The sequence below is a fragment of the Herpailurus yagouaroundi genome, unplaced genomic scaffold (genome assembly GCF_014898765.1).
Source record: "Herpailurus yagouaroundi ecotype Mexico unplaced genomic scaffold, PumYag 77, whole genome shotgun sequence".
Lineage (NCBI taxonomy): Eukaryota > Metazoa > Chordata > Mammalia > Carnivora > Felidae > Herpailurus > Herpailurus yagouaroundi.
The window spans coordinates 69743521-69762341 of NW_024412388.1; positions in this window are offsets into that span (position 1 = coordinate 69743521).

The window sequence follows — 18821 nt, forward strand, 5'->3', positions numbered from 1 at the left end:
TTTTGGATCCTCGGTTGATATCTTTAGTCAATTTTGGAAAATCCTCAGTCATTTCTTTCTCAGTCAAATATTCTGCTCCATTTTCTTTTCTTTTCCATCTTAGATTCCCATTCTTCATATATTGTACCATTTCATATTTTAATATTGTCTCACAGATCTTGGACACTCAGTTCTGATTTCTAATTTATAGTTTTTCTTTGTATTCTAGTTTGGATAATTCCTACCGCGCTGTATTCAAGTTCAGTGATTATTTCCACTGAATAGGCTCATGCTAGGCTCGTGTCTAGGCTCATGCTAAACCCACTAAATATATTGTTTATCTGGTAATGTATTTTATATTTCCATTTGGTTCTTTCTATTTTTGTGTGCGTGTGTTCTTTTTGCTCAAATTCCCCAACTGTTTATGCACCTTGTCCGCTTCCCCCCAAGGTTCTTTAACATATTTAAATATAAGAATCCAGGATTTGAAATCCCTGTCTCATAACTCCAATTCCTATGCCATTTCTGGGCCCACTTCTATTGTATCTTCTCTCTTTCTCTCTCTTTTTTTTTAAATTTTTTTGACGTTTATTTATATTTGAGAGAGAGAGAAAGTGTGTGAGCAGGGGAGGGGCAGAGAGAGAGACGGAGACAGAATTTGAAGCAGGCTCCAGGCTCCGAACTGTTAGCGCAGAGCCCATTGCGGGACTTGAACCCACAAGCCCTGAGATCATGACCTGAGCCAAAGTCAGATGCTCAACCGACTGAGCCACCCAGGCGCCCCGGTCTTCTCTTAAATGTAGGCAACATTTTGTTGATTTTTCATGTGTCTTATATTTTTAAACTATATGCCATGCAGTGTGCATGAAAGAACACTTGACACTGAAGTAAATAATAATCTGTTTCCCAGAAAAAGGCATATTCCCTTCTGTCATCTGCTGGAGTGTCCAGTGGTGTCAGTCTAAACAGCTGATTGATCCAGGTTTGGGCTTTTGCAGCCTTAGGTAGTTGTACATCAACTTCAGCTTCCAATGTTTGAGGAACTCCAGATTGCTTCATGCTATAGAATTCTTCTGCTAGCTTTCCAAATTGTAGGTGATCTCTCTCTCCTATACATGCGGCTGTCTCTTTTGTTAGTCACTGGTGACTTCTTTTTTCCCTCCAGTTCCACGCTTGGCTTTCTGTACCTTAGGACTACATTCTCCACTCTGCTTTCCTGCACTAACCTTTGGGAGACCTCTGCCTTGCACTGGGTCAAGGCTCTGAGTGTTTAGAAGGAGTTTTAATTATCTTCAGTCCTCCGATTATTTGTCGAATCTTTTGCAGTCAGTGACCTCACTAGATGAAGGCTCTGAGGTGTGCCTCAGAGGGATTTCCCTCTGCTCTGCTCCACAGCCCTGCCATTGACTTACACCAGAGGAGGGCCCTACGAACCACTGCGGAAAGTTTCTTTCAGAGTTCCTGCCCGGCTCCAGCCATTGGCATATCATACCTGTGTGTTTGGTGAAGTGTCATGGAAAAAGCTGGCAAGTAGACGCAGGCTCGCTCTATGGCGTTAGTGATTCTCATCCATCACACCAGCCCACATGTGGTCACCACAAGTTTGTTAAAAGTTTGGCTGGTTTACCCTTCCCAGCTCCTCTGCTACTCCTATAGCACCGAAGGCAGCTGTAGTTCTCTTCCAGAAAATTCATCACTTTTTAGAATTTGGTTTATTTTTGTTTCTTCAGCTCTCGTACTGCTTTCAAATCTATGATTTTGTAGTTTAGCTGGCTCGTGGTTAGGGTGGGAAAGGTCGTACCTTGAGACTTTCCATAGCCTGATGCAAACTGGATGATCTCTCTTGCTCCCTTTTTAGTGTCATTTAAAAAAAAAAATGGACTCGCTATTTGAGACTGTAAGTGACCATGATATTTACAGTGTAATTTTGTTTCTTCTCTTTGTTACCCAGCCCTGGATATTCTGGGGTTTAAAGCCGAAATAATGATTAGGTGATTAGATGCCATCTGTGATTCATGTACATCTACTGGTGAACGTTCAGCATGTCTCTTTCTCTATGGCAGCCCAAGCCAAAAAAACTCAAAACACAACAAACACATCTAACGAGTACAGAGCAATTCCTAAGAAAACAAAATGAGCTGTAAGCGTGGGGTTCTTGTCCCCAGTGATTCTTGTACAACGTCAGATGTTATCACCTGTGCTATAATCCGCAGCATAAGAAGTACACTGCTCTTGCTTGAAAAATGGCAATTGCCTTCCTATAAACAGTCTTGCCAGTAAAATAAAATGTCATGGCAACTCCAGAATGGCCCTCTTGGAGGAACATCTTCTCTTCGTGTGATTAGGAAAAACAGAGAACAGAGGTTGAAGGTTTAGGAATGATAACGAAATCTAAAATCTGTGATTTCTTTAACATACACAGAAGAGTCAAACTAAGCACTAATGTTATAGCTTGAAAAGTTAGGGAACCACATAAAAGCATTGGGTCACAAACACTCTGCCAGCAAACAGGAACCAAAAGAAGTGATATTTATCAGTCTAAATAGAAAGCTACGTGTTCTTCCCATGTGTAGAAGAGTGTGTAGAATATGAGCCATCTCTCACTGGCATAGTTTTGAGGAGACTGGACGTGATTTGATTTTGAGGAAAAAGGGCAAAAATTTCCGAGAGCAAATGGCTTAAATGAGTGAGCAGAAGCTGTGTATGGAGCCCATGGTAACAAGAAATGGCTTAAGTCAGAGAATATGAATCAAATGAGATGCTTGCAGACCTTTAACTATAGCAGTGCTAGCAAGGCCTCTGTAATACTTAACACATAAAACAAATTATAACAATATCCTTAAGATTACCACACAAGTAATAGTGCTATATAAAAACTCATAAAAACGAAATGCATGGCTACAATAACCATATTAAAACAACTACAGTTTTCTCTTAAATAACCATATAACCCATGCTTGGAGGTTATTATGCTATTTAGTGATTAAGCTCCAGAAGCAATGTCTTCCAGCCATTTGAAACTGAAGAAGAAAACGAAAGGCCAATTTCTTTCTTTTCCCTGGATATGGGGTGATAATGACCTCAACTGGGAGCAGAGGAGTTGAGGGGAGCGGGGCAAGATGGAAGAACAAACTTCTCTTTGAGCACTTCTTTTCTGAAGATACAAAAGAGCAATTCTTTTGATGAAAACCGTAAACATACATACACACACACACACACACACACACACACACACACACACACACACCAAAACCAGTAGAACCATTTAAATGTATGAGCAAGAAGACTTTTATTTTTAAGGAAGTATACACGGCAGGACGTCATAGTTACAAAGCACAACACATCTACATTGCTGACCTTTTCTGATTTGCTATTGGTGTAGAAGATTTGATCTCTAAGATAAAGATATTTCTGTGCTTCTGGCAGAGAAAGTAAGCTAAAATAAATACACATTATAGTCATTTGCAAGCAAAGCTCAAAGATATTGCATGAAAACTGCATTAATTTGCCTTTGTACAGGATGTTGGAGTTTTGAGCGAGGCTATTAATATTTTCCTCTTCTCTACGCAAGTTCGGAGCCATATGAGAAAGAAAAAATTAAAAAAGGGAAACATCAATAAGATAGAAGAAAAATTAAGTTTTGTTACTGATGAAAGCTGAATCGAGGACATGGAATGTATGTGTGGCCACAGTAGATTTGCTAATCCTTTACCTTCTGATTACACAAAGTTACTTCCCAGTCATAGCACACCCAGATGGCTGTAGGCCTCTGCCCACTGGGGCTTTCTCCTTAAACTTATAGTATGGAATAGCAAAAAAATATATGCATCTTATAAGTGGCTGTTTCCAAGAGAGGCAGGAAGGAATTGAGCAGAACGTGGTCACTTCCTCCTCTCAAACACCCCAACTAGGTAGATGACTCCTCCTTCTAGGGTATGGATGAGAGTGGGAGAGAAACCAAGAGTGATATTCTAGAAGTCCCTTCTCATGGAAGTATGGAGGTTCTCATAAACACAGGTCATTTAATACTCAGACAACTTTATGAGCAAAAGTCTTTTCCCTGAATTATACATGAAGAAACTGAGGCCAAGAGACACAAAATGATTGGCCAGATTAAAAGAGTAAGATAAAGAATTTAGACTTGGGCTGAGGTATTTTCCTTCTATGCACTTGAAAAACAGTCATTTTTGACTTGTTTTCAGAGACCAATGTGTCTGATGTCCTTAACTGCAGTTTCCAAAATAGTATTAATTCTCAATTTTTATTAATTAATTTATTTATTATTTTAAAAAATGATTTATTATCAAGTTGGCTAACATACAGTGTATACAGTCTAGTCTTGCTTTAGGAGTGGATTCCCATGATTCATTGCTTACATATAATACCCAGTGCTCATCCCAGCAAGTGCCCTCCTCAATGCCCATCACCCACCTCCTCTACCCTCTCAACCCCCCACCCCCAACAACCCACAGTTTGTTCTCTGAATTTAAGAATCTCTTATGGTTTGCCTCCCTCTCTATTTGTAACTTATTTTTCCTTCCCTTCCCCTATGGTCTTCTGTTAAATCTCTCAAATTCCACATATGAGTGAAAATATATGATACCTGTCTTTTTCTGACTGACTTATTTCACTTAGCATAATACCCTCCAGTTTCATCCACATTGTTTCAAATGGCAAGATTTCATTATTTTTCATCGCCGAGTAGTATTCCATTGTATATAGAAACCATATCTTCTTTATCCATTCATCAATTGACAGACATTTAGACTCTTCCCATAATTTGGCTATTGTTGATAGTGCTGCTATAAATATTGGGGTACATGTGCCCCTAATGAATCAGTACTCCTGTATCCTTTGGATAAATTCCTAGTAGTGCTATTGCTGGGCCATAGGGTAAAAGTGGAGGTTCCTCAAAAAATAATTCTCAATATTAAAAGCGACACTTCATTTCCACCTTCTCGACACATCTTTTGTTTTTATGGATGGCTTCTGATTCTGTATGCTATGTCAAAATATAAGATGAAAATCACAGATTGGGGGAAATTCATCTTATATTATCTGATGTCAATGAACATGATCTGATGTCAATGATCTCTGCTAATTTGGCTTTGAGGATCTTTGACTTTATCTAGCAGGGTCATGGTATAGTGGAATAGAAAGCAGGTGTGGCATTATTACAGGTTTCACTGCTGTTATTATGACTCCTAGATCAGCTACAGTTTCACAAGCAGCACTGGACATTGCAGGCCTCCGTATGCAGGGGCTTGGCTCTCCTAAATGTAATGGCATGGGAGAACAAAGCACGTGCATCCTCTGAGCAGCCTGTCCAAAGCAGGGAAAGAGGAAGAGTGTGGCCTGGGCTAGTGTAGTTTATTCCTGCATCTAACGTCATCATAAGGTAAGTTCCATCTCCTCCCTTGGGAAAAATGACTAGAGGAGCCATGAGAGTCCAGGACTTTCATATTAGGTGGCTTCCTCAACATGGTAGGAGTCCTCAGGTATGTGTGACAAGGCATAGCTCTGATCACACAATGTCCCTGCACAAAAGAAAGCTCTGTTGGTTCACAAGTGAAGTTTGAAATCATTACCTTCTCTATTGCAGATTTCTCCCGGTCTGATTTTCCAGGTTTATACTGCAGGCATCCATTGGTAACCTCAAGACTCTGGATCCCATTGCTCATTAAACATTCCATGTGCTTTCTCATGTTTGTGACTGTGCTCTCATTAACAAATATTCATTGTGCATCTAACATGTGCCAGGCACTATTTTAGAAAATTGAGATAAATCAGTGAACAACACATACAAAAATACGTGCCACTGTGGATTTTATATTCTAGTGGGAGATGGATCGTAAACAATATATATTGGAAAAAGTAAACTTACAGTATGTTAGAAAGTGATATGTGCTATAAAAATAGAGTAGGATAAACAAAACCAGAAGTACCAGGGGCACTGGGGAGAGGAGAAGACATTTTTAAAAGGGTGGTCAAGGTAAGGTTCATTGAAAACTTGGCATCAACTATTAGTTTCCTAGGGCTTCTGTAACAAATTACCACAAAGCCAGCAGCTTGCAACAACAGAAATTTATTATTTCACAGTTCTGAAGGCCAGAAGTCCAAAATCAAGGTATTAGCAGGATTGCCCTCCCTCTGGATGGTCAGAAGAGAATTCTGCCTTGCTTCTTTCAGCTTTTGGTGGCTCCAGGCATTCTTTGGCTTTTGAGTGCATAACTCCAATCTCTATCTGCATCTTCATATGACCTTCTCTTTGTGTTCTCTTTAACTGTCTCTGTCTTTATTTTTTCCTTTGTTCATTTGTTTTGTGTCTTAAATTCCACATATGAGTGAAACTGTATGGTATTTGTCTTTCTTTGATTAACTTATTTCACTTAACATCTTACTCTCTAGCTCCATCCATGTCATTGCAAATGGCAAGATTTCATTATTTGTTATGGCTGAATAATATTCCATTGTGTGTGTGTGTGTGTGTGTGTGTGTGTGTGTACATATATATCACATCTTTTTTTCAAATATTTATTTTTTTTTAGAGAGAGAGAACGAGAGAGAGAGAGGGAATCCCAACAAAGGATTCCATGCTGTCAGCACAGAGCCCAATGTGGGGTTCAGTCCCATGAACCGTAAGATCATAACCTTAATCAAGAGCCAGACACTCAATTGATTGAGCCACCTCAATATAGTCGCCCCTATATACCAGTATGTTTATCCATTCATCAATCAGTGGACATGGGCTTCTTCCATATCTTGGCTATTGTAAATAATGCTGCTATAATATAGGGGCACATGTATCCCTCTGATTTAGTGTTTTTTTTTAAATTTTGGGGGTAAATACCCAGTAGTGTGATTGCTGGATTGCAAGGCAGTTCTATTTTTAACTTTTTGAGGACTCCCCATACTGTTTCACAGTGGCTGTACCCGTTTGCATTCCCACCAATGGTGTATTAGTGTTCATGGACAGAGTTTATTTTAGATTCATCTGTGTATCCCCCATAGGATTTAATATAGTGCCATGTATATATGACGTGCTTCTTTGTACGTATTCACTGAGTAAATAAATGAATGCTAACTGTGGTCATATTACCGTAATTTCTTCCTAAAAAACAGTTCTATCTTCTTTAAGTACAATGCATTGTCAAGCTAAAGAAAACGATTCTTCATTTTCTAATTTTCTCATTATGGAACTTTGTTGAGAATTCTGCTGCAATATGATATTCAGCATGAATCTTCAGGAAAAAAAAATAAACTTTTACAAAGAAGATATTTGGACATGTAAGAAAAGGAAGAGAAGAGATCCTTCCTTTTCATCTTACCTCTTGGGTTTTGTCTTATTGATGTCATAGCACCAAGCCCATTCTTACCATTTTTGCTGCCAGAGAGGAATGATGGCACATTGCCTGACATACCAAATTACAATAGTTTTATTCATATCGTGTCTAACTATAACAATCAAGAACCATTTGCTTATAGTACAATTATTTGTGGCTTGTCATTGTGTGAAGGCAGAGTGTGACATTAATGAAGTGATTGGAAGGAGAGTCGTATGGCATGGTTCTGAATTTACAACAGTGTAATCACTATCTGCCAAGCCGGGACAGGAGAGACCATTTTTGGCAGATTCAATGACAGCAATGTCTGTGATGCCGAGAGACAGAGAAAGAAACAGAGAGAGAGAAAAAGAGAGAGAGAGAGAGAGAGAGAGAGAGAGAGAGAAATATCTGGCATTATTCTTGTGGTACTTAGCTTTTAAATCATAAATCATGTTTGACCCTGTGTCCTCAGTCATTTTCAATAAGAAAGCTAAATTCTGTTTACTGTGTTACTTTTCCTATTCTGTCTGAATAGAAACATTCATTAGCAGAGATTACTCTCTTTTTTATTCCTTTGCCCATGTTTGTTTTCTCATCTCACAGCCTAGCTTTAAAGATAATACAGACAAGTTCACAGGTACATTCTCCCTTGTGTTGATTGAACTTATATTCAACGAGTGCCCCAGGACAAAGTCTTCTATGGAGAGTAATGCTTGGTTGATGAACATTTTTTTGTGTTGGGATGCTTGACTTTATTTGCCACTTGAGATTGTTACTTGTCAGCTGTGCATCACTCCTCCCCTCTCTCTTCCCTCTGTGACTAAGATCCCTTCTTCCCTGTGGAAGAAGAACCCAGGTGACACTCCCCATACTGCCCTTCTCTGTGTGGTCCCCAGTTAAAGTTTGACAATGAGAAGTCAGAGAGGAGAAGTTATTCTCAGAAATTATTCTCAGAATATTGTGTCTATCAGGTGTGGTAGTTTCTCGGTCTATTCCAGGAGCTCAATGTTCACGGTCAAGGTGGCCAGACATGGCAGCCTCTCAGATTCCTTTCCAAATTCCTGTGTGTCCCGTGGTTGTTGCAGCTTCTCAAACTTATTTTTTTGAGCTCCTGTGCCTCCATCCACTGCAGTACTTCAGGTAAAAATATCCCGAGGACTGTTTCTCTAGTCTTCCAGATGTAGGCGCAGCCTTCTCGAACTTCCCACCTCATGTTATCCCCACTTTTTGGATTAAGCTCCTTTCTCTCTGTAATACCTTTAGTCTCTAGCTTTCTTTTTCTCTCTCTCTTACTGAAGGAAGCACAGGCTGATATACTCATCCCATATACATTTTCTTAGTATCTAAGGTGTATTCCAATGCTGGGCTGTACTCTGAGGCTGAAGAGCTAAATATATGGTACTGCCCTCACAGAGATGAAATCTAGTGAAAAGTCTAAAATGTGAGCACAAATTACAAACGAGAATTTGTAGGAAGCTTACCTAATGCAGACTGGGGAGGTCAGGAAGCACCCTCAGGGAGAGGGAAGTATACCTACACTAAAACCAGTGAGGTCTCTTAGTAGCCCTTATTCCCATAGCAGAAGCTTATCTAAATTTTCATCTAAATTTTCAGAATCAACATATTCCGATCTCTCTCTCTCTCTGACTACAATTTACTTTCTATGACTTAACAGCAAATGTATTTGTCAATAATAGCCAATAATAGCAGTTTCTCTAAAATCATTCTGGACACAGAAATACCTTGGCATTTAACTTTTTTTTAAATTAAAATTTTGTTAATGTTTATTTTTGAGAGAGAGAGAGAGAGAGAGAGAGAGAGCATGAGTGGGGAGGAGCAGGCAGAGGGGGAGACACAGAATCTGAGGCAGGCTCCAGCCTCCAAGTTGTCAGCACAGAGCCCAACACAGGGCTCCAACACATGAACAGAACCGGGACATCATGACCTGAGCCAAAGTCGGACACTCAGTGGACTGAGTCACCCAAGCACCCCTGGGCATTTAACTTTTGTCTTTGTATGCACAAAGTTTTGGAAATTTTCCACACAAAATGCCTGACTGTTTTCTCGCCTTGTTGAAAACAATTCGACTTCCATCTAAGGAATCCCTGAACAGGGCTGCTTCAAAGTTCACTCAGTGACTGAGCGCTCCCATCCAGGACTGTATCATCAGCATAAAGATGCACACTGCAGTCAGAACACTGCCTTGTCAGCTCATTTATAAAGATCATAAATAACAATTGTCCAAGGATTGATCCCTGAGGAACCCCCATAATGACATCCATTAAATCTGACATGACACTGTTTAATAACACAAGTGGTGTATGCCCTCTTAAGTAGCTAGCACACCAATTAATTAAGGATGATGCCATACCTAGTCCATTCCATTTATCCAGCAAAGAAGTATGCACTACCAATTAGGAAATGAAATGATTTTTGAAGCAACACTAAGTTATGTATCTAAGAGAAGATCTTTTGACTTGAGCTGTAACCCTGCGATAAGATGACTGTGTGCACACGCCCTCTCCTTCAGAGAGCTGTGACTGTGTTGACATCTTATTTTAGTAAGGAAAGAGAGGCATGATTTTAGCTTGGAAATGACCCTTCGACATCACATCCAGGATCTTCTCCAGGAAGGCATACTTAGACATAATTGCAGTAGATGAAGCTTTGAAGTAATAATCTTGGATGCTCACTTAAATAGTTAATAGGACAATCTAGCCTACTGGTACTTCACAGAAGGCATTTCCACATCTTCACAACATTGAATGAAATGCAAAATGCTGTCCAATGCCAGCTTCCTTTGCCAATTATTTTCATTTGAGGAGCTGTAAATAATTGCTGGTAAAACGGAGGGAAGAAACCACAGAAATTGCATTGGCAGTATATAGCATTGGGGGAAAGGGAGAGAGGAAAGAGAAAATAACTTTTTCTCTTGTATTCAGAAACAGGGACATGAATGGTGAGAATAAAGATCCTCTTATCTTGGAAGCTGTGGGAAAGAAAGAGAGGAAGGGAGGAACAACATGCTTCGGCATCTCCAGCCGCCCGAGATAATGATGATGATAATGCCACATGATTGTACTTAATGATGTTGAATCAATTTATGGTGATGATGATGATGATGATGAGTTTTAACTCAAATCATGTAATGTCCCTTTATTAGGAGGAAGATAGGGGGGAAGAGTAAAGAGAAGGGAAAGGAAGATGGAAAAAGAAGGCTAAGAAAGAAGGCAAGCAAGGAGGGAAGGAATTATAAATTAATTGGGTATTTTCATTGTCAATACTGGTTAATTTAGTATTCTCATTATCCTATTAACATGGGCATCTTTTTCAAACCTTTATGATATGTTTGGCAGAGGAGATTTTTTTCTAGGAATAATAAGATTTCATTGCATTTATTGGGAAAAAGATAGGAAAAAAGTAAGTAATGTCTTTATCCACTTGCTTTTCCTTAGCTAAGAGTCCAGAAACAGGGCGAGACTAGAGAATAAAAAGACTCTGGCAGAAATACGGTCAAAATACTCTCCTTCTTGCAGCAAAGGCCAACTGAACAAATGACTTTTCGCCCCATGGGTCGGTTCAAGCCTGGTCAGAGTAAATCCCTTTTCTAATATCAGAAATTCTCCCATCCTTAGACACAGCTGCAGCAACCTCTTTACTGGAAGAGGGGACTCTGTTGAGTGCTTGACATTTGGAAGCTGCTTATATCCTCCAAAACTTTAGCCTTCACAAACAGAAAAGTCAAAAGTTTTCTATAATTACTATCTGGGGCAAGAGTGAATGGGCCGTAGTTTGCAGAATTGCTTCTGCTAGATTTGGTTGATATTACAGGGGTTTTAAAAATAATAACAAGGACTCTGTGTGAAAGCACTCTTCGTGTTAGGATTTCAAAAGGTTTTAGAACCTTAATTGTATAATTAGGGACCTCACCCACTATTAAGAATGAACCTAATTATCAAGCTGTGCTAGAAAATTAAGGATAGCTATCTTAATGCCCCATAAAGGGAAACTGAGGTGCGTAGAGATTGAGAGATTGATGTCAGATGTCCCAGCAAACTGCTCTGAAATTAAGGCCCCTGGTGACTGGTTGCTTGTGATAAAGCTGAATTTACAGAACACCTAAATCACCATGATATGGTTGCATATTCTAGAATGGCACTAATCAGGGTGTGGTCCCCAGACCAGCAGCTCTGCATCACCTCGGGAGTGATAGAAATGCAAAGCCGTGGGCCCTGCCCCAGACCTACTGAAATCAGAACCCTTGGGAATGGAGCCAAGACATCAGTATTAACAAGCCCACTCTCCAGATGATTCTGATGTCCACTAACTTTTGAGAGGCTCCAGACCTATTTTAACATATATTTACTTGCTTTTCTCTTTCTTACTACTGTTACTTACTATCATCGCTTACTAGTCTTACTGTTTTTTTAGTGAGGATTACAAGTTTTAATATTCTTTATTTTTTAAATTTTTATTTAGATTCTAGTTAGTTAACATACAGTGTAATATTGGTTTCAGGAGTAGATTTTAGTGACTCATCACTTACGTCTAACACCCAGTGCTCGTCACAACAAGTGCCCTCCCTAATGCCGATCAACCATTTACCCCATCCCCCACCCACCTCCCTCCATCAACCTTCAGTTTGTTCTCTGTCATTAAGGTTAATATTCTCTAATTACTCACATTTAAGTTTACCCTAGAATCTGAATTCTGTGTTAAGTGGGAATTTCATGGCAACACCTTCAACATAGTCCCTTTTCTCAAGGAATTGGTTTTGGTACGTTTTTCTGCTGTAGGTATGTATTTCACACCTGCCCCTCTATCTTCATTCAGTCATGATATGTACACTGGTCTGTCCTCAGAAGTGAATTCTGTCTTGGCTTCCCCCATGCCACTGGAGATTCCTAATGACAAACCTCCACATGTTTAACAAACTTCAATTTGTCAGTAGCTCCATTATCGACTGTCAGTCCACTCTTCTGTCTTTGACTTAGAAGAATAAGATGGGACCTTCCCAATGATAACTCCACTTTTCTTTTAGCAATGCTCACATGCAACCTCTACCTTCCAAATCATCCCTGTCCTCGTCAGCCAAGAAGACAACAAAGTATCATCTTGCTGTTTCCACAGCATTAGACACACATCTCTTGCAAAATCTCAGTAGCATTTCCTTCTTTTTTTCTTTATCACTCTTGATTTGCTAGTGTCTTTCTATTTTTTAAAATCGTTCTTTCCACTAGCATTACCAAACCGATCTGATGCCCTCAGCGGTGGACAGAAGAAATGAAAAAATCACCCCAAGGCTTTGGTGGTGGTTTACCATCCTGTGGGAGGCCTGTGACCTTTCTTTGCCATTGTCAGGGTCGCTGTGCTGCACTAAGTCCTTCTTTAGAGATTTTCTTTAGTAGGTTTTCAAAGATTCACTCAGTGGACTGAAATTGTCCCTGCTCAATAGAGATTGATTGTGAACAGTGATTCTGAGAGGCTAATACAGGAGAGAGACCCCCTGCTGGGAAAGCGATCTCCTACTGGGGAGGCGTGTTGGCTGCTATGATATCTGATCATTTTCCGTTCCCTTTTTGATTTCACAGAGGCAAATCCCTACACTTGTGAGGCTGCTTTTAAACTTCTCTGTCCATGGGACCTTTATTAGTTGTTTCACCTTTGCCAATTTTACATGTGTCAGAGTTAACATTGTTCTCTTCTATTTTCCATTAGTGTTTAATATGTCCTGTATTCTTTTCCCTTTATCCCTTCAATTTATAATGAGGAAATTTCAAAATGGCAAAGATTTATAATTTCTTTCCCTTGCACTCTATTTAAGGAAATTGGATCAAAGGAGGATTTAATGTTTTGCCAAGCAGATCGGTGAGAATTCATGTGAGAAAAGTAAACTTGAGTGGCAGCATAGAAATAAAACGGTGTGATGTGGGGGTAGACAGACCTGGAGGTAGTTCAAGGGTGCCTGGAGAGGAGTGAGGGTGAATTAGAACAAGAAGGACCAGGGGGCAGGGAGGGGGGGGGGGGGGGGAAGAGGTGTTGAGAGCAGGGTTTAGGTGGAGGAGTAAGAAGGGATATTTGCAAACAAAGAGGTAAACTTTGAAGAAAATGAGCAATGGTTCAAGGAGGTGTTTAGGACATCTTGTAATTGGATTTAAAATAGTAGATGTTCCCTACTCCATTCTACAAAAAGGTCACTAAAATTTTTTAAGTTGCTTTTCAATACTTTGGACCAGATAAGTTTTATTTCTTGAAGAGAATATTGAGAACTTCCTCAGTTATATTTGGATTTAAAATTTCCCTTTTCAGGGAAAAGATGCGTAATTTAAAATAAAAAGACACACAATACACATCGAATGGATATAAAACCACATATAAAATGGTTTTAGATGTGCTATTTCCAGTGAATTCTTTCTTCTTTTACCTTCCTGTGGTCTTTCCCAGGAGATTTCTCGTTCCTAGGCCATGTGCAAGTTTTAGACTGAGAAATCTGTTATTAAAAAAAAAAAAAAATCTAACATCACAGGCACTACCTACACTGGCCAAATCACTGTAATCTTCCTTACTCTTGGGCAATATAACATCCTTGGTATGTCTGTGAATGCTGAGATATTGGAGTTGTGTAACATTAGTACCATAGGAGCCGATGTACAAATGAGTGCCCTATGAATATCTATTGATGTTGATAAGGAATTACAATTTTACAGCTCACATGAAAATTGTCATAAGTGAAAAATGCTGCTGAAATAGTTCCACATTGCATTTTGGAAACAGCAGCGTGGAAGAGAAGAACATTTTATTTTAGTTTAATTTTTAATAGATTCACTATTTTATATAGATAGTTAATATGAAAAAAGCCCACTATTTTGATAAAATTGTTTATTTAAAATACCTGAAGTTGTTACATTTTAAATAAATATTTAACCTTAGCCTTACTCCTTAACCAATCAATTACATTGAAATATATGGAACCCACCAATTCTTTGGTAATTTTGGAAAATCTTCACACGAGTATTTATTTATGTGTTTAAAGTTTATTAATTTATTTTGAGAGAGAGAGAGAGAGAGAGAGAGAGAGAGAAAACGCATGCGAGTGGGGAGGGGGCAGAGAAAGAGAGAGACACAGAATCTGAAGCAGCCTCCAGGCTCTGAGCTGTCAGTGTGAGCCCCATGTGGAGCTCAAACTCAGGAACCATTAAATTATGACTCAAGCCAAAGTCAGGCGCTTAACTGATTGAGCCACCCAGGCGCCCTTGATGCAAATATTTATAGACTATAGACTATATTTATGGATTCCTTTCCATTGTAGACTGGCAGTATTATTAAGATCACATGTTTTAAAATAAATCCTGATTTGTTCCTAATATGTTGATATGTGCTTTGATTGGAATTCTAACACTTCAGAGCCGTATCTCTTTACCTAGGCTATTAAAATTAATATTTTTCTTTTATTTGAACTCAGTGTCAAAGTGACTCTCTTATGATACTTCTTTTTTAAGCCTCTTAAATTTCATTTCAGCATTTGCAGCCAGATTAGTTCTGGTGGCAGCCAACAGCAACATATATTGCCCTATTAGTTACTGCCCATCACTGAACGATGATTCAGTAGACTAGGTTTAAGGCCCCAAGTCATCTAGATCAAAAGGAAAACAATTGCATCATATGGATTGCTTAAGTATACTAGAATTATATTTACTATATGCTAAAGAAAAGAACATTTTATTTTTCCGGGTCTGAAAGTTGTATACATTTTGGCTCTGCCTCCCCAGCTCCCTAAATAACCTTGTCAAAGTCATTTAACCTCTTAGTGTTTGTTTTCTCAGCTGTAAAATGAGGATAATTATCCTTACCTATCTCATAGGGGTGGTGTTCAGATTAGCTAATTAATGATTAGAAAGTGCTACAAAAAAGCTCAGTATTATTAAGGAAAACCTAAGGATTTTTTAGTGCCTTTGGGTAAGAGCGCTACTTAGCAGAAATGATTCCCAACAAGTGTTTGCTAGCCTGATAAACCACCAGCTCCCTCCCTGAGGAAAGATGACTGGTCCTGGGACCTTGTCCTTCACTGCTGTTTTGTTAGCTGAAGAGCACAGAGGCTGTCTATACAACAAAGGACCCTGGGATCAATGATACATTTCCTAACTCTGATGCATCTGAAGAGCTGTCAAGTGATAGCAAGATATGCCACTTCAGCCTGAAGAAAACATCCCTAACCTCTTCAGAACACAAAAATGCCTGTGGTACGTGGTTACAGTTGCAGCTCGTACTATATCCTTATGCTAAATGAATTCAGCTTTTCTTTGCAGGTTAGGAGATATTTGTTTACATCTTTAGATTTTACCTTTTGCCAGACAGGCTCATCAAGCAATGCATTTTCTCATTATGTTTTTTACATAGGCACTCGTGACACAATGGGCCAAATTGCCTTCTTCACATCTTTCTGAACATTGGATTTCTTGACACTGAAGAGGGAGAGACATTCTTCGGGGCTTTGCCTAGTTCTTTTCTTTATCTAAGGATGTTTCTGGATTCTACGCACACCTTTCTTCCCCCATTTTCATTGCTCTTTTTGGTATTTCCTTCTCTTTCATTTGTCCACTGTGCTGTTCACTAACTGCTCTCCCTGTTTCCAGTCCATTCTCTGTATAGACACCCGGGTTGTCTTCTTTAAAAAAAAAAAAAAAAAAAGCCTATTGTTTTACTCTTTTGCTTCAAATGTAAAGTGCCTCTTAAGTGGCTCTCCTTACCTTTTGGGACAAAGGCCAACCTACTCAGGATGACAGCTGAAGTTTCTCATATACAGGCTACAATCTACCTTTCAGCATCGTTGCCCATAACTCCAGAATTACTGATCCTAGAACCTTCCATTTGTGGAAACGGCTCTACACAACTAATGGTGTTTACTTTGTCTGAAATGTTCTTTCCTCCTGAGTTAAATGCTATTAGTCCATGAAGAATTTGTTCGAACGTCAGCTTTTCTATGAAAACTTATCATCTTTTTCGCTTAGAAAGTGCAAAATCCATTTTTCTTGCAAGATCCTTTATACTTTTTAGGAGAAATTTCACGGGACTTCAGTTGTGTCTTCTGTTCTCTTTAAAGTGTGTGGTGTTGAGCACTGTCCTCGTCTCAGCTTCCTGTTATATTAATTGATGATGTCAGGGATAATGACTTACCTACTAAGTGGGTTTGTTATCAGGATGAAATGAAATGAAATAATGCATGTGAAAATGATTTGCGACATATTAAATGCTGTACAGATATGTTATTATTATAGTACTTAGCACTTTGTATTATAGTTAGCTGTATAAATGTATGCTTCCCCTGATGGATTACATATAATCACGTCAAGAGAGGAAACTGTTTTGTAAATAAGCTTTGTATTCCCCAGCATCTATAAGCATGCCTGGGATAAAGTAGTTGTTTAATAAATATTGGTTGAATGCATGAGAGAGAGCAAGACAGAAAGTAAGATAAAAATTCTATGCCTATTTCTAGTTGTGTGTGGATTCTTTCCCTTCCACCGCCCTCACCATTTTTTTCATTTATCCATTCACCAAATACAGTGCACAAGGCATTATCTGTTAGAAAAGGAACATTATGGCATGTTTTTTTTAACAGATGTTCACTTTACCTTGTTACGTATCCAGAATAAAGAATAGATTTAATTTTTTTTTTTTTTTTTTTACACTGAATCACTCTTGGGGTTGTAATGACAACCGCTTTTGTGGTTTCCTTATTTTCAGAGTATAATTAACCTATAAAATTACTTGATCAAAAAAAACTGTCACATTGATGGAAAAATAAATATTCACTCATCATCAGATATAATCAACTGAACAAGTCTTAACAATGCAGTGAATAAGACTGTTTAGGTCTTATGAGAATTGTTGATCTTGTTCCAATATCTAGTGGGCATAAAATAATCCTCTTGGCAACTATACTTTTCAAATTACCAGAGAGGCTAAGGGAGAAAAATGACACTAAAATAGAAACTTCCTTTTTTTCCTTGGTTCTGTTTACAAGCTTAGCCTTGATCATAGCATGTAAATGCTTTAAAGTTTAGGTGGTAGCAAATGGGAAAATAATCAGAAAATTCCATGTGTGTAACTGATTGCTTTTTTCCTACTGTTTCAGGATTCTTTACTTGCAATATTAAATTTTTTATTGTGAACAAATATGAGTAATATTTTTAACATCACTCCATTCGAAAGCTTGCCATGTTTTAGATAATGGTGATTTATTCAACATATCATGGAATGTATTAAAAAAAAACTCAGAAAACAGGTTTGGTGCAAGGGAAAAAGTTACTTGGAAATACGTTTCTTAAAACTTAAAGAATTATATTTTACATAATCCCAAATGCTACTGAGTTCACCATTTGTAGGGCTACTGACAAAGCATTTTTGTAAAGATGGAAGAGTAATTTAAACTTTTCATTAAAAGCCTTTTCAATCTCCACTGAATCAAGCCAGCTGTTCTTTTCACTTCCTCTTCTATAGCAGCACATCATAAACATTGAGACCAGAGCTCTGGATGACACCAAAACTGCTTATCCACAACTGTCTCCTCCCCAGAAGTCTGACAGAGGATAGCTGGCAAAAGATACAGACAAGATATCTTAATCAGAGCTCCGCGGATTGCTGGATTGCTCGATCTGGAGGAGTTTGCCACCTGTGAAATACAAAGCCCTACTGTTTTAAAAGCAATGTTTACTGGGTGGCGAAAAAAAAAATTATCCTGGATAGCAGGTGCTCTAGGCTGCTTCTGTGTTCCTCTACAGCTTCTGAGACGACCAAAGATGAAATCCAGAGTCCACAATTACAACCCCACTGAGGGCTGCGAAAGTTCCTTTACTATCTTCTCTGGTCGCTCCTTTTACCTGTTCCTTCCTTGTCCTTCTCTGGCTTCTCTTCACCCATTGATCTTCCTAAATGAAAAATTTTCTTTAAGAATCCACCACCGTGGAGTCATCTTTGCAAGCTTTCAACTATGATCCCTAAGAATATAACTTCAAAAATTTGTATTCTCTCCACCCTGATTTTTCTTGTGGCCTCCAGCATGGTGTGAGTCACTGTCTTTTCCATCTGTCTCCAGTGTCTCCTCTGGTCTAATCTATCTCACACCCTGCTGTTCAATGTAATCACCCTGAAACATGTCTCTGGTAATGTCTCTTCCCTGCTTAAAACTTCAGGGTCTCTTTACTGTTTAAAGGAGAGAATCCAAGTGTTCTAAGAGAAATTTGGGATGCTTCTCAATTTGTCTTCTGCTTTTTGCTTCCAATCTTATTTTTTCTCTTTTATGTTTCCTCTAGGACAGTGCTGTCCAGTGGAAATATCATATGAGCCAGACATGTAACTTTGAATCATTTGGTAGCCCCATTAATATAAAAGTAAATATAAACAGATGAAAATGTTTAATAATCCATTAGATTTATACAATTTACATATGTTGATATGTCTATATAACTTATTATATTCATAGTATAGGTCTTATATTTATATTTAAAGATGTTTTAT